This window comes from Microtus oregoni, unplaced genomic scaffold, assembly GCF_018167655.1.
Source record: "Microtus oregoni isolate MIOR12 unplaced genomic scaffold, Mior012 000143F_ref0000043, whole genome shotgun sequence".
In the NCBI taxonomy this organism is placed as follows: domain Eukaryota; kingdom Metazoa; phylum Chordata; class Mammalia; order Rodentia; family Cricetidae; genus Microtus; species Microtus oregoni.
The window spans coordinates 599,130-611,738 of record NW_024544793.1 but is presented as its reverse complement, the minus strand read 5'-3'; positions in this window follow the sequence as shown (position 1 = coordinate 611,738).

Here is a 12,609-nt window from a genome sequence, read left to right as displayed (position 1 = left end):
GTCCCCGAGGGACAACTGTAACCCTAGGATGTTAGAATTGCCGGAATCATGGGTGGTCTACCTAGGAAAGCTGCATGCACGAAAGTGGAACTGGCCTACGAGAAAAGCTATATATGCTACTGGCAGCAGAGCTCTTTGGTTTAAAATTGTCTTCAAATATATTGTCCTGCTTAATCCTTATATTAATCAAACTACATGAAATCACCTCTATCTGAGCATCTTGAACTAAAAAAGGAAAAGAACATTTCTTAAAGCTCAGTCCAACAGTGTACAGATGAGGAAATTGAAGCTTAGCAAAATTAAGTGGCTTCCCATGTTCATCCATCTGTACAATAGGAAGTAGACCTAGCGTTCAAATTCCCCAGTCCCGCTGTCATTTTTTTCCTTTGATATTTCCTTCCAAATTTAAAATTTTCTAAATATGGGTTACAAGTTCCATATTCACTCATAAGTGGTTTTTAAACATAAAGTAAAGAAAACCAGCCCACAAATTACAATCCCGGAGAACTACACAACAATGAGGACCCTAAGAGAGACATACATAGATCTAATCTACATGGGAGTAGAAAAAGACAAGATCTCCTGAGTAAATTGGGAGCATGGGGACCTTGGGAGAGGGTTGAAGGGGAGGGGAGAGGTAGTAAGGGGAGCAAAATAAATGTGGCGCTCAATAAAAGTAATAATAAAAAAACCAAGTTCCATAGATCAAGTGCTATGTTTAATTTACAATGACCCACTGGAATAAATAAGTTTGGAATGCTTGTGAACATCTTAGCAAGTTTCAAAAAATTCAGAAAGACAGTAACATCAAAATTCTCACAGAAACAATCCCAACTATGCCCTCTCCTTTGAAATATGTCAATGTCTAGATACCTGACTCTTGTTTCTCCCTTGTTCTTTATATTTTTATAAAATAATTATTTACTTCTCGTCTTACTCCCTCACTGTGTCCCAGATTACTTGTTTTGAGTATAATGCTTTAAGTTTCTGTTAATACCACTGGTTGAGATTAAGACCACTACCACTGTCTTTGAAATGAATTTGAAGTAAGCTTTCATTAAATTCCAGCCAAGAGAATGGGCGCTGGCCAGGACCATCCTGGGTTCCCAAGAAATGCAGCTTAAAAAGGCAAAACCACAGATCCGGTGTATTTACCATCAAGTCCAATCAGGTACGAGCATATATCCTGATGTACTTTCTAGCTGTGTACCCCCTGCCTACATCCAATCAGCGCCAAGAGTACATCCTGACACGTGTCCTGCCCACATACCTCTCATCCACATGTGAGCAGGCACATCAGTGCAGATGGGTCAAACAAACATAAGACAAACAGGAACTTACTCTTTATTGTCGTAACTACAAACAGAGCCTTTAACCTGCAAGTTATATTTTTAGCGTCTTCATCTCCTATTAGCAAGGTATATTATTCTTTTTTTTTAAAAAAAGATTTATTTATTTATTTATTATGTGTACAACATTCTGCCTCCATGCATGCCCACACACCAGAAGTTGGCGCCAGATCTCATTACAGATGGTTGTGAGCTACCACGTGGTTGCTGGGAATTGAACTCACGACCTCTGGAAGAGCAGTCAGTGCTCTTAACCACTGAGCCATCTCTCCAGCCCCAAGGTATATTATTCTTGTTGCTGTTTTGGCCTCTTATTTCCTCCCATCTTCAGTGGTCTTTTTTCACCAAGATCAGATTTGTACCACTGTCCGTGCTATAATTTGGTTCAATTCATCAAGTAGCACTGGAGAGCAGGGAAACGTGTGTGGGATCCTATATCACCTCAGGGGCCACAGTCACTTGTTGTCTAAGAGCTTCCTGTTTTCTAATCTGCCTGGAAGGTTTCAGAAGAAGCTGACAGGTACCCTGATCATCAGTACAGCTACTGCTGTCCCCAGGAAACACCCTTAGGACCTGAATAGCCCCCTTCTCTGCTGGGCCACACAATACTATCATGAAGGGCTGCTTCACTTCATTAAGTCAAACTGGCAAGCATTGTGCATATTAATGAGCACTCGAATGAGCATTAATTTTTGATGTTCTTCATTAACAAGCATTATACAGTATGACAAATTTTGGTTTGACTTTGTGCCAAAATGAGAATGAGTGGTTGTTTAGAGCTGTAAATCTAAAGGTTTCTCAGGGGACTTGGAGGGCTCTTCATTAATATTTTTGGAGCTTGCAATGTCAAATGAGACAAATATATGGACAGATATGGTTCCCGATGCCTCTGTTCCCACCTGTCTTCACAACCCCCTTAATATTAACAGAGCACTCTCCTGAACACATACACACACAATTTACTTAAGCCACTTTTCACTTCAGACGGGGAGGGAAAAAATGTTCACATCTTGAGAGTTACTAGACCCAGTAATTGCCTGGAAATTTCAGATAATGAAACTTCCAGCTTCAAAACAAAAATGCTTGGCAGGGATAAATAGATGGATGGAAAGATAGGGTTTTTTTAATTGAGAATTGGAAACTCCATTAGAATTTTTTAAAAAGAAGCTGCAGTTTGTTCTACTGCTAGCTGTTAAGTACAAAAAGTGCAAGAAATGAAGTGTTTAAGGCATATATCAAAGCCATAAGGAAGAATAGGCATGATAAGAGGGACATAAAAAGGTCTTTTGGTTTCAAACATGTTTCCCCTTGGACCTGCCAAGGTGCCCACATTCCTGTCATTATATTTCCTCTTTAGGGGCTTTCTGTTTTAATAGAGCTAATGCTTTATATTACCTGGGAGGGGTAACACATTAGTTACCTAGTAACAGGATTTGATTATTTCATTACATTCATTGCACTCCGCAGGCTGTGGAATTAAGGGCCTGAAATATAGGGTGAGGATGCTTTGTTGGGTACAGAGGGCTAAGATTACTTCCTTAGTTAATGACTTATATCGGGTAGCCTTAGGGAAGGCAAACGACAGGAGGAAGTATCTGGGTATGGATGGGTACTGAATAGTAAGTTGTTCCTACTTTGTGATTTTCTACCAATCAAAGTAGGTCTTTAGATACATGCTCTACCAAAATAAGAATGAGGGCTCGATATAGAGAATAGAGGTCAAGAATGTGCCTTTTGAATTCACACTACACTGGCTTTGAGACCTAGCTCCAAACCACTTCTAGTCGTGCAATCTTGAAGAGGTCACTTGCACTTTCTAGGGCTCAGCTTCCTTGACTGGTAAATGGTAATATCTGTCTCAGTCTTGTTGTAGTACTTGGATTTTTCCCAAATTGATTAGCGCAATGCCTATCTTTTTGTAAAATGGTCTTTTGTCTGATATGTGGAACATACAAGACTTCAGGATGGTGTGCCTGTCTCCACCCCTGCGTTTCTTAGTCTGTTCATTACCTTTCATAAGGTGTTTATTTTTTTTTTAGTTGTTCTTCCTTCAGTGGCCCTGGGTTCTCAGGTCTATCTGCATGCACCCTCTTTTCAACATGTCCTTGTGGATGATTCATACCACACAGAGAAACCCTAATGAGTTCACAGCATATCTGACTTCCTGATCAAAGCAGGGAGGTCAAATCCAAAAACAATGGCTTTTGGATTCACTGTGGCATTATTTCCCCTTTCATCACTACCACAATGATAGAAGTTCTTTGAGTGTGTTATCATCTTACTTGTTAATGATGTGGCCAAAATGCAGGTAATAATTACCTAGTGTATAGGAAACTAGAATGAATGAAAGACATAGATTTTCTAAGGATTCTCTCTGTGGATGTAAAACCCAGTAGTAAATTTTGGCAGTGGCTGATAGGCCTGCAGCATTCAATGTGACAGACAAATTCAACCTCTTCCCTTTTTATGTATCCACCACCAGTTTTGGTGTCCTGAAATGACTATGACTTATAAAGTATTATCCCTGACCTCAATTTGCATCAGATTGAGCTTGGAAGTGGAGAATGTGACTAGTGAATCTATTAGATACAAACCAAATGCTAGAAGTTAGGTGGGAGAGTGATACAGATATGAAGCCTTGAAGGTTCTCTTTGGAAACCTACAGAGTATTTAAGATATCCAAGCTATATGTGTATTGAGTGTAGGGAGAGAATAAGAGGACATAGAACTAATAAGGAATTCAGATTCAGGAGTAGGAATACATGTGATGTGTGCAGAGGACAATAAAGCAATCAGATTGTCAAGAGAAGAAAGAACCTGATAAAAAGCAGTGGAAAATGCTATCCTAAAACATGCATATAGGAAGTTTCCAAGAGTTCTTGAAAGAGAAATTGTGAACTTTGATTTTACATAGCCGGTAGAGGGAACCATTTTATATTGGGAAAGAAAGGTGTAATGGGATTCAAACAGAAAGGCAGTGTTAGTAGAGGCATGGTACAAAGCTGTAACAATGAGAAAGGGCTTGGTAATGGAGTAATGTTTAGCAACATAAAATCAATCTTCCCTGGGAGCGTGTTAGAAATGCAGAAGTTTTCATGTCTTACCTTGGACCTACTGTGCAAGCTATCTAAGAAAAACTACTACAAAATTTGATAGTTTAAAACAACAGACATGATTTCACAGTTTATGTGATCAGGTATCCTGAGGTTCTGGTCTAGATTTTGACTGGAGCCATAGTATCTGAAAGATTAGACAGAAGCTAAAGGAGCTTTCAAGCACAGTCTTGTCATTTTTGGCAGGTGGTTCAGTTTTTTTTTTTTGGTTATTGGCTAGAGGCATCAATTTGTCATCATCCTTAGCTTTTCCATAGGTGCTTTGAATGACTTTTCAATACTTCTCCAGTATGAATAATTTGAGAGAGAGAGAGCTTAAGACAAAATTCACATTGTCTTCTATAATCTTATCTCAGAAATGATGTAACTAGGAATATATACACGCTAGAGTACTACGCTGCGGTAAAAAACAATGACTTCTCGAATTTTGCAGGCAAATGGATGGAAATAGAAAACACTATCCTGAGTGAGGTGTCCCAGACCCAAAAAGATGAACATGGGATGTACTCGCTCATAATTGGTTTCTAGCCATAAATTAGGGCCACGGAGTCTACAATAGGTGAACCTAAAGAAGCTAAGTAAGAAGGTGAACCCAAGGAAAAACATATAGTTATCCTCTTGGCTAAGGGAAGTAGACCCAATTGCCGGGGAGAAAATTAGGATCGTGGGGGTGGGGTGGGATGGGGGTAAGGAGAGATGGGGAGAGAAAAGGTAGAAGGGAAGGAGGGGGGATTTGGGGAATCAGGAGAATTGGGATAAAGGAAAGGTGGATAGGGGAGCACGGAACCACAATTCTTAGTTAAGGGAACCACTTTAGGGTGAGCAAGAGATTTGAACCTAGAGGGGCTCCCAAGTGCCCAAGATGAGGTTCCCAGTTAGTTCCTTGGGTAGCTGAGGATTGGGAACCTGAAATGACCCTATCCGAGAGCAATACTGACGAATATCTTGCATATCATCATAGAACCTTCATCTGGTGATGGATGGAGACAGAGACAGAGACCCACACTGGAGCACTGGACTGAGCTCCCAAGGTCCCAATGAGGAGCAGAAGGAGGGAGAACATGAGCAAAGAAGTCGGGACCACGAGGCGTGCACCCACCCACTGAGACAGTGGAGCTGATCTACTGGGAGCTCACCAAGGCCAGCTGGACTGTGACCGAAAAAGCATGGGATAAAACCGGACTCTCTGAACATGGCGAACAATGAGGGCTAATGAGACGCCAAGGACAATGGCACGGGGTTTTGATCCTACTTAATGTGCTGGCTTTGTGGAAGCCTAGCCAGTTTGGATGTTCACCTTCCTAGATATGGACGGAGGGGGGAGGACCTAGGACTTACCACAGGGCAGGGAACCTGGACTGCTCTGTGGACTGGAGAGGGAGGGGGAGAGGAGTGGGGGGAGGGGTAGAAGGGTGGAAGGAGGGGGAGAAGGGTGGGAGGAGGGGGAGGGAAATGGGAGGCTGGGAGGAGGTGGAAACTTGTTTTTTGTTTATGTTTTTTTTCTTCTTTTCTTAATAAAAAAATTATTCAAAAAAATAAACTTATGTCATAGGGCTTAACAGAAAAAAAAAAGAAATGATGTAACTACTGTGTTTATTTTCTTGATGACACAGTACAACCTTGATAGAGTGTGGGAAGCTGCATAATAAGATAGGATAGAGAGATGGAGTTATTAGCAGCCATAATTTAGGCTGAATGCCATATTCACTGCGAATCTTGGTTATGTAGAAATTACATGGGTGTTTCTGTCTTAAAATCAGAGCAGCTGTGATTTTCTGAAGGCAACTTTCATAAGGTTGGGTACACTAACAGTCTCCCATGGCAGGGGGGTTGCTTACAAAGATCACTGTGGGGTATACAGGCAATGCAGAAGCAGTGTGTGAAATATGTGAGGCTCCTTCCAGCCTGAAAAATATATAAACCAGTGGTTCGCAACCTGTCTGTCGTGATGTCTTTGGGGGTCACCTATCAGACATCCTCACATCAGATATTTACATTATTATTCATAACAGTAGGAAGATTATAGTTATGAAGTAGCAACAAAATATAATATTATAGTTAGAAGTAACCACGATATGAAATACTATATTAAAGGGTCACAGAGGTAGGAAGGTGGAGAAGTGCTGCTTATATTATAAGCAGTTAACACTACCATTCTATCGGTGATGTCATGACTCTTACTTAATCTGCCCATGTCCCTTTTGGGATTCTTTCAATAGTTGTAGTAAGGAGCGGTGGGCTGCATTCCAGCCCAGCTCCGCATGGCTAGCTTTACCCGAAATAATTACACAGAAACTGTATTCTTTTTTTTCTTTTCTTTTATTTATTTATTTATTAAAGATTCTGTCTCTTCCCTGCCACTGCCTCCATTTCCCTCCCCTCCCCCAATCAAGTCCCCCTCCCTCGTCAGCCCAAAGAGCAGTGAGGGTTCCCTGCCCTGTGGGAAGTCCAAGGACCACCCACCTCCATCCAGGTCTAGTATGGTGAGCATCCAAACTGCCTAGGCTCCCACAAAGCCAGTATGTGCAGTAGGATCAAAAACCCATTGCCATTGTTCTTGAGTTCTCAGTAGTCCTCATTGTCCACTATGTTCAGCGAGTCCGGTTTTATCCCAGGCTTTTTCAGACCCAGGCCAGCTGGCCTTGGTAAGATCCTGATAGATCATCCCCATTGTCTCAGTGTGGGGGTGCACCCCTCGCGGTCCTGAGTTCCTTGCTTGTGCTCTCTCTCCTTCTGCTCCTGCAACCACTTTGGAAAGCAGTATGACAGTTTCTCAGGAAATTCAGGATCAACCTACCCCTGGACCCAGCAATACCACTCTTGGGAATATACCCAAGAGATGCCCTATCATACAACAAAAATATATGCTCAACTATGTTCATAGCAGCATTGTTTGTAATAGCCAGATCCTGGAAACAACCTAGATGCCCTTCAGTGGAAGAATGGATGAAGAAAGTATGGAATATATACATATTAGAGTACTACTCAGCAGTAAAAAACAAGGACTTCTTGAATTTTGCATGCAAATGGATGGGAATAGAAAACACTATCCTGAGTGAGGTAAGCCAGACCCAAAAAGAGGAACATGGGATGTACTCACTCATATTTGGCTTCTAGCCATAAATAAAGGACATTGAGCCTATAATTAGTGATCCTAGAGAAGCTAAATAAGAAGGAGAACCCAAAGAAAAACATATAGGCATCCTCCTGAATATTAACCTTCATCAGGTGATGAAAGGAGACAGAGACAGAGACCCACATTAGAGCACCGGACAGAAATCTCAAGAAACTGTATTCTTTTAAACACTCCTTGGCCCATCAGCTCTAGCCACTTGCGGGCTAACTTTCACATCTAGATTAACCCATTTCTAATGAGTGTAGCACCATGAGGTGGTATCTTACCAGGAATATTCTTAACCTGCATCCATCTCGGAGAGGAGAGCTATGGCGACTGACTGACTTGGCTTCTTTCTCCCAGCATTCTGTTCTGTTTACTCTGCCTACCTAATTTTCTGTCCTATTAAAGGGCCAAGGCAGTCTCTTTATTTAACCAATGAAATCAACAGAAAACAGAAGACTCTCCCATATCAAATAGTGGTGCCATAAGTAAGTACAAAGAAGCTCATTGATTCATCAAGTTAGACTTGGATGGCATAATTTCTTTGGTCTAATTTTGGTATCTTACCTGAGTAAATGTTCAGCTCTTCCCAGGAAAATCTGCACAGTGATATTGACTCAGAATGTATATTTTAACATCCATATATATATATATGTGTGTGTGTATATATTAGATATATCAAAGTTTGATATGGGCTGCACATGGCCAATATGTCTACAGTTGCAAATAGTGAAGGAGGAGCATATAAGGATAAATTCCTAGCTGTGGTAGATGTGAGGGTTAGTGAAGCGAGAGCCATAGTCAAGAAACAAGTTTCTATCACATGAAATTAGGAAAACAAAGAAGTTTAGACGAGGGGAGGATTTAACCTTCTGAATTTGAGGACATAGGATGTCTAGATTTGAAAACTAGAAGGTGTAGTACTTTTGCTGGGTCCAGGGCATGTCAGGGAGTCAGCAGCAGAGGGAAGGCAGTGAAGTCATGAAGGAATGTAGAAAGCTTAAGACAAATGACGTGAATGTGATGCTTGAAAGTGAGTGATATCGAAATCTGTGAGAAATAACAGCAGGAGGCATGAAAAGGAAAGTGTAAGACCAGAGTAGATAAGGGTAGTGAGGAGGTGGGGTTAGGTGAGACTAGGAATGGGAAACAGAAATAATTTATAGTTTAAGAAGTAGTATATATTTTAAAATATCTATTACATAAGGATTGGGTTCAATAGTAAAATGGTATTCACTTTTGTCCTTTATAGGTACCATGTAGAAAAATTAAATCAAGATCCGATAAACAATTGAAATAAATCTATAACCCCCAAGAAATTAGAAAAAGTCATCAAAAGTCTCCCAACCAAAATAAGTCCAAGACCAGGTTGTTTCAGCACAGAATTCTACCAGAATTTCAAAGAAGAGCTAATATAAGATATAGCTTCTTATATAACCTCTCAGGTATATTTCTCTACTGTTATATATTTAATACATATTTAAATAGTATATATTTTGTGTCAGACACTGTTATAAGATTTTAATGTATATTTATTTATTTTATGTATATGAGTATTTTGTCTGCATGTATGTGTGGGAGGTCAAAAGAGGGCATCAGATCCCCCGAAACCAGCATTGTGAATGGCTGTGAACCACCATGTGGGTGCTGCAAACAAAACCTAGACTCTCTGTAAGAGCAACAGTGCTATTAACTGCTGAGTCAAATTTTCAGCCACCTTTCCAGGAAATAAATCTTTAACCATTTAAACTTCAAAGGAGCCCAACAAGAGGGTATTCTTATTGCCTGTCCTTTGTTCCTGAGGAGATTAAAGCTCAAAGAGACAGCAGTTTAACAGTCAAGCCCAGATTCCAATCCAAGTTGACTGGCTGCAGAATCTGTGCTCTGAATCATTGCACTCCACTGCTTTTCGCATATACACGCAGATCAATTCTCCTCTTTCTGTTTTTAGACAATGGGTAGCATACTATATACGTTACAATGGTTATTTTCCTTATTCTCCTACTTAAGCTATGTATTTCAGAGACCATGTGTTACTTATAATATATCCATGTTGATTAGATTGGTGTGCCATCCTCATGGGTTCCGCAGTCACAGAGTCAACCAACTACAATATACACATGCTGCGCCATTTTACAAAAAAGTGTAATCTTGGACTTTGCTATCCATCAGAGTTTTAGAACCAGTCCACCAGGGATCCTAGAGGGGCAGTTTGGTTGTTTCTACCAAAGTTTATAAACAAGTTTCCTGGTTATTTTTGGTATGTGTTTTTTTTTATTTGCAAATACTTTATAACAACATTTATAAAACGAAAAAGGCAAGTTTTCTACAAATAAGTTAGTTTTAATCTTTTCTTATTATAAGATTATTCTAGTTAATATTTTTATGTGCTTTTAATTTTCTATCCATGAATATTTAAGTAAAATAAATTATTGACATTGGAATTTTGTGGTCCAAATGTAATGTTTCAGTTTTGATAGACATGGTCAACTTGTTTTTCACATACACATGGTATTCATTTATATTCATTTCAATCGATAAGGGACTATTTCTCCATACCTTCCATCTGTGTTAGTAAACCTGTTTCATGGTTACCAGCCTGTATCGGCAGTAAATAAATGCAAAGGCAGATATTAAAGAATATATATACACTTTTAAAGTTTAAACAAACTTACAGAACCGAGGTTTCTGCATAGCCGTTTCACAGGAGGCAGGAAAAAGGAAAAAGGGAGGAGTCGCCTCCTGAGCACCCATTTATCGGTATGCATTCGCCCGAGGCAAACGCCGCCCCCTAAAGGGGCTGACTTAACCCTACATCTCCCCCTTTTGTCTAAATAAGACAGAACTAAACCAAATATAACTATAAACAATAATAACAAATGATAAATATAACAAACAATATTGAGAACAAAAGTGTTTTCTTTTATTGAGAAAAGGAGAAAAAAAAAAACAAGTTTCCACCTCCTCCCAGCCTCCCATTTCCCTCCCCCTCCTCCCACCCTATGCCCCCTCCTCCCACCCTTCTCCCCCTCCCCCACTCCTTTCCCCCTCCCTCTCCAGTCCAAAGAGCAGTCAGGGTTTTCTGCCCTGTGGTAAGACCTAGGACCTCCCCCCTCCGTCCATATCTAGGAAGGTGAACATCCAAACTGGCTAGGCTCCCACAAAGCCATCACATTACGTAGGATCAATACCCCGTCCATTGTCCTTTGTGTCTCATCAGCCCTCATTGTTCGCCATGTTCAGAGAGTCCAGTTTTATCCCATGCTTTTTCAGTCACAGTCCAGAGAACAAAAGTTTTGATAGACATTCTATCTCAAAGAGTCTAAATAATGTAGAGAGTAACTACAATTAAATAATCTTTAACTCCATCAAAGATCTGAGAAGGGAATAAATATTACTTAACAAATGAGAGATATCCAAAATGTGCAACAAATGACAGAGACAACTGACTACCTGGGCAATCACCCAAAGTCTCATTTGCAATGTTGAGTCAACCAACTTTGGCTATGGCCTAACATAACTGACATACCATTATCAAATGCAAGGAACTTTTTTAGAATTATCCTACCCTATCTTGGCAAGATAAGACAATCCTGTTTTATATCTTAGTCAGTAGTTGAGGTATGGGCTTTTCTTAACCCAAAGGCCAGTTCTGCCAAGAAGACAAGCTCCCCGTGGAGTGTCTTTGGTGTTCAACGATCTCTCGGGAGTAGAGTGGTGTTGACAGGAGTAATTGTATCTCGTTGGCACAGAATTCTTGGTTAGATTAAAGGCCATTTTTTACAGCTCTTTAAAGAGGCTGAAGATTATACTATCTATACTAAAAATAATCTTTATGTATCTAAAAGACCTGATTAACCTAAAAATAAATATGACAAACATATAATTTTCAATACCTATCTAATTTGAAAACTAAGAGAATAAACAACTGTGCAATATATGAAGACAATGATCTTCACCTGTAAACAATGTCATTACATATCAAATGTAAACAATGTTATTACATAAATAGTACCAGAGTTAGAAATGTACATTGTGATATGATAGATGTATCCATACAATATAAGCATACTCTTATATAAAAATAGAGGTAGGAACACTCACATTCAATATTCAATATATCAATATACAAGAAACAGTACCAATATAATTTTCTAAAAACAGTAAGTCACAAATACCAATCATCCCATCAAACCAGTTAATCCCCCCCCCTTTTTTTATATCCCTAATTCCAAAAAATATCTCCCCATCCACTCAACCCTAAACCAACCAGTAAAAGATGTCCCTAACCCTGTGGTCAAACTCTGTTGGGAGAGGGGACATCGTCCTCTTAGATTGCTTCTAGCTGACATGGGGGTGACGTTCTTCTTAGGGGCTCCTGTGAAAGCAAATGATGGTAAAATTCCCAAATTAACCTTTGACCTAAGAAAATTATAACTAGTCTCTGAACGTTTTGAGAAGGTCCGGCCAGAGTGTTGTCAAAAATGTGCATCATTCGAAATTGTCTCCTGCAGTTGGTACCAAGAACCAGGTCTAATATTAGCTCTTAAAAAAAAAATTCATGACGTCATAAAAACCAGATTGAGTTGATGTTGTGGGGCCCCATCTTCATCCTGGAAACTTTAAAGATTACTGTAGGAAAATATGTTGCTTGTTATGGGAAATTTAAACATTAACAACAAGGACATATACTGACATATAAAGGAAGACACAGATATGAGGAAAGGCAAAGAAAGTTTATCAAATATAAAATTATTTTTATTTTGTCCCATTTCATGGCTCCTGACCTGAGACAGAAACTCTGAAATATCTCTTATCAACAGGCTTGGAATTGAAGAGGGACCTCCCACATGCCCATTTATCGGTATACATTCGCCCGAGGCAAACCCCGCCCTCTAAAGGGGCTGACTTAACCCTACATCAGCCTCAATGGTGATAACTAATCTCAATGGATTTTAAAATTTACATGTCTCTTATCATGGATGTAATTGATTGACTACATTTTTTAATTTGATATTTTAATTCCTAT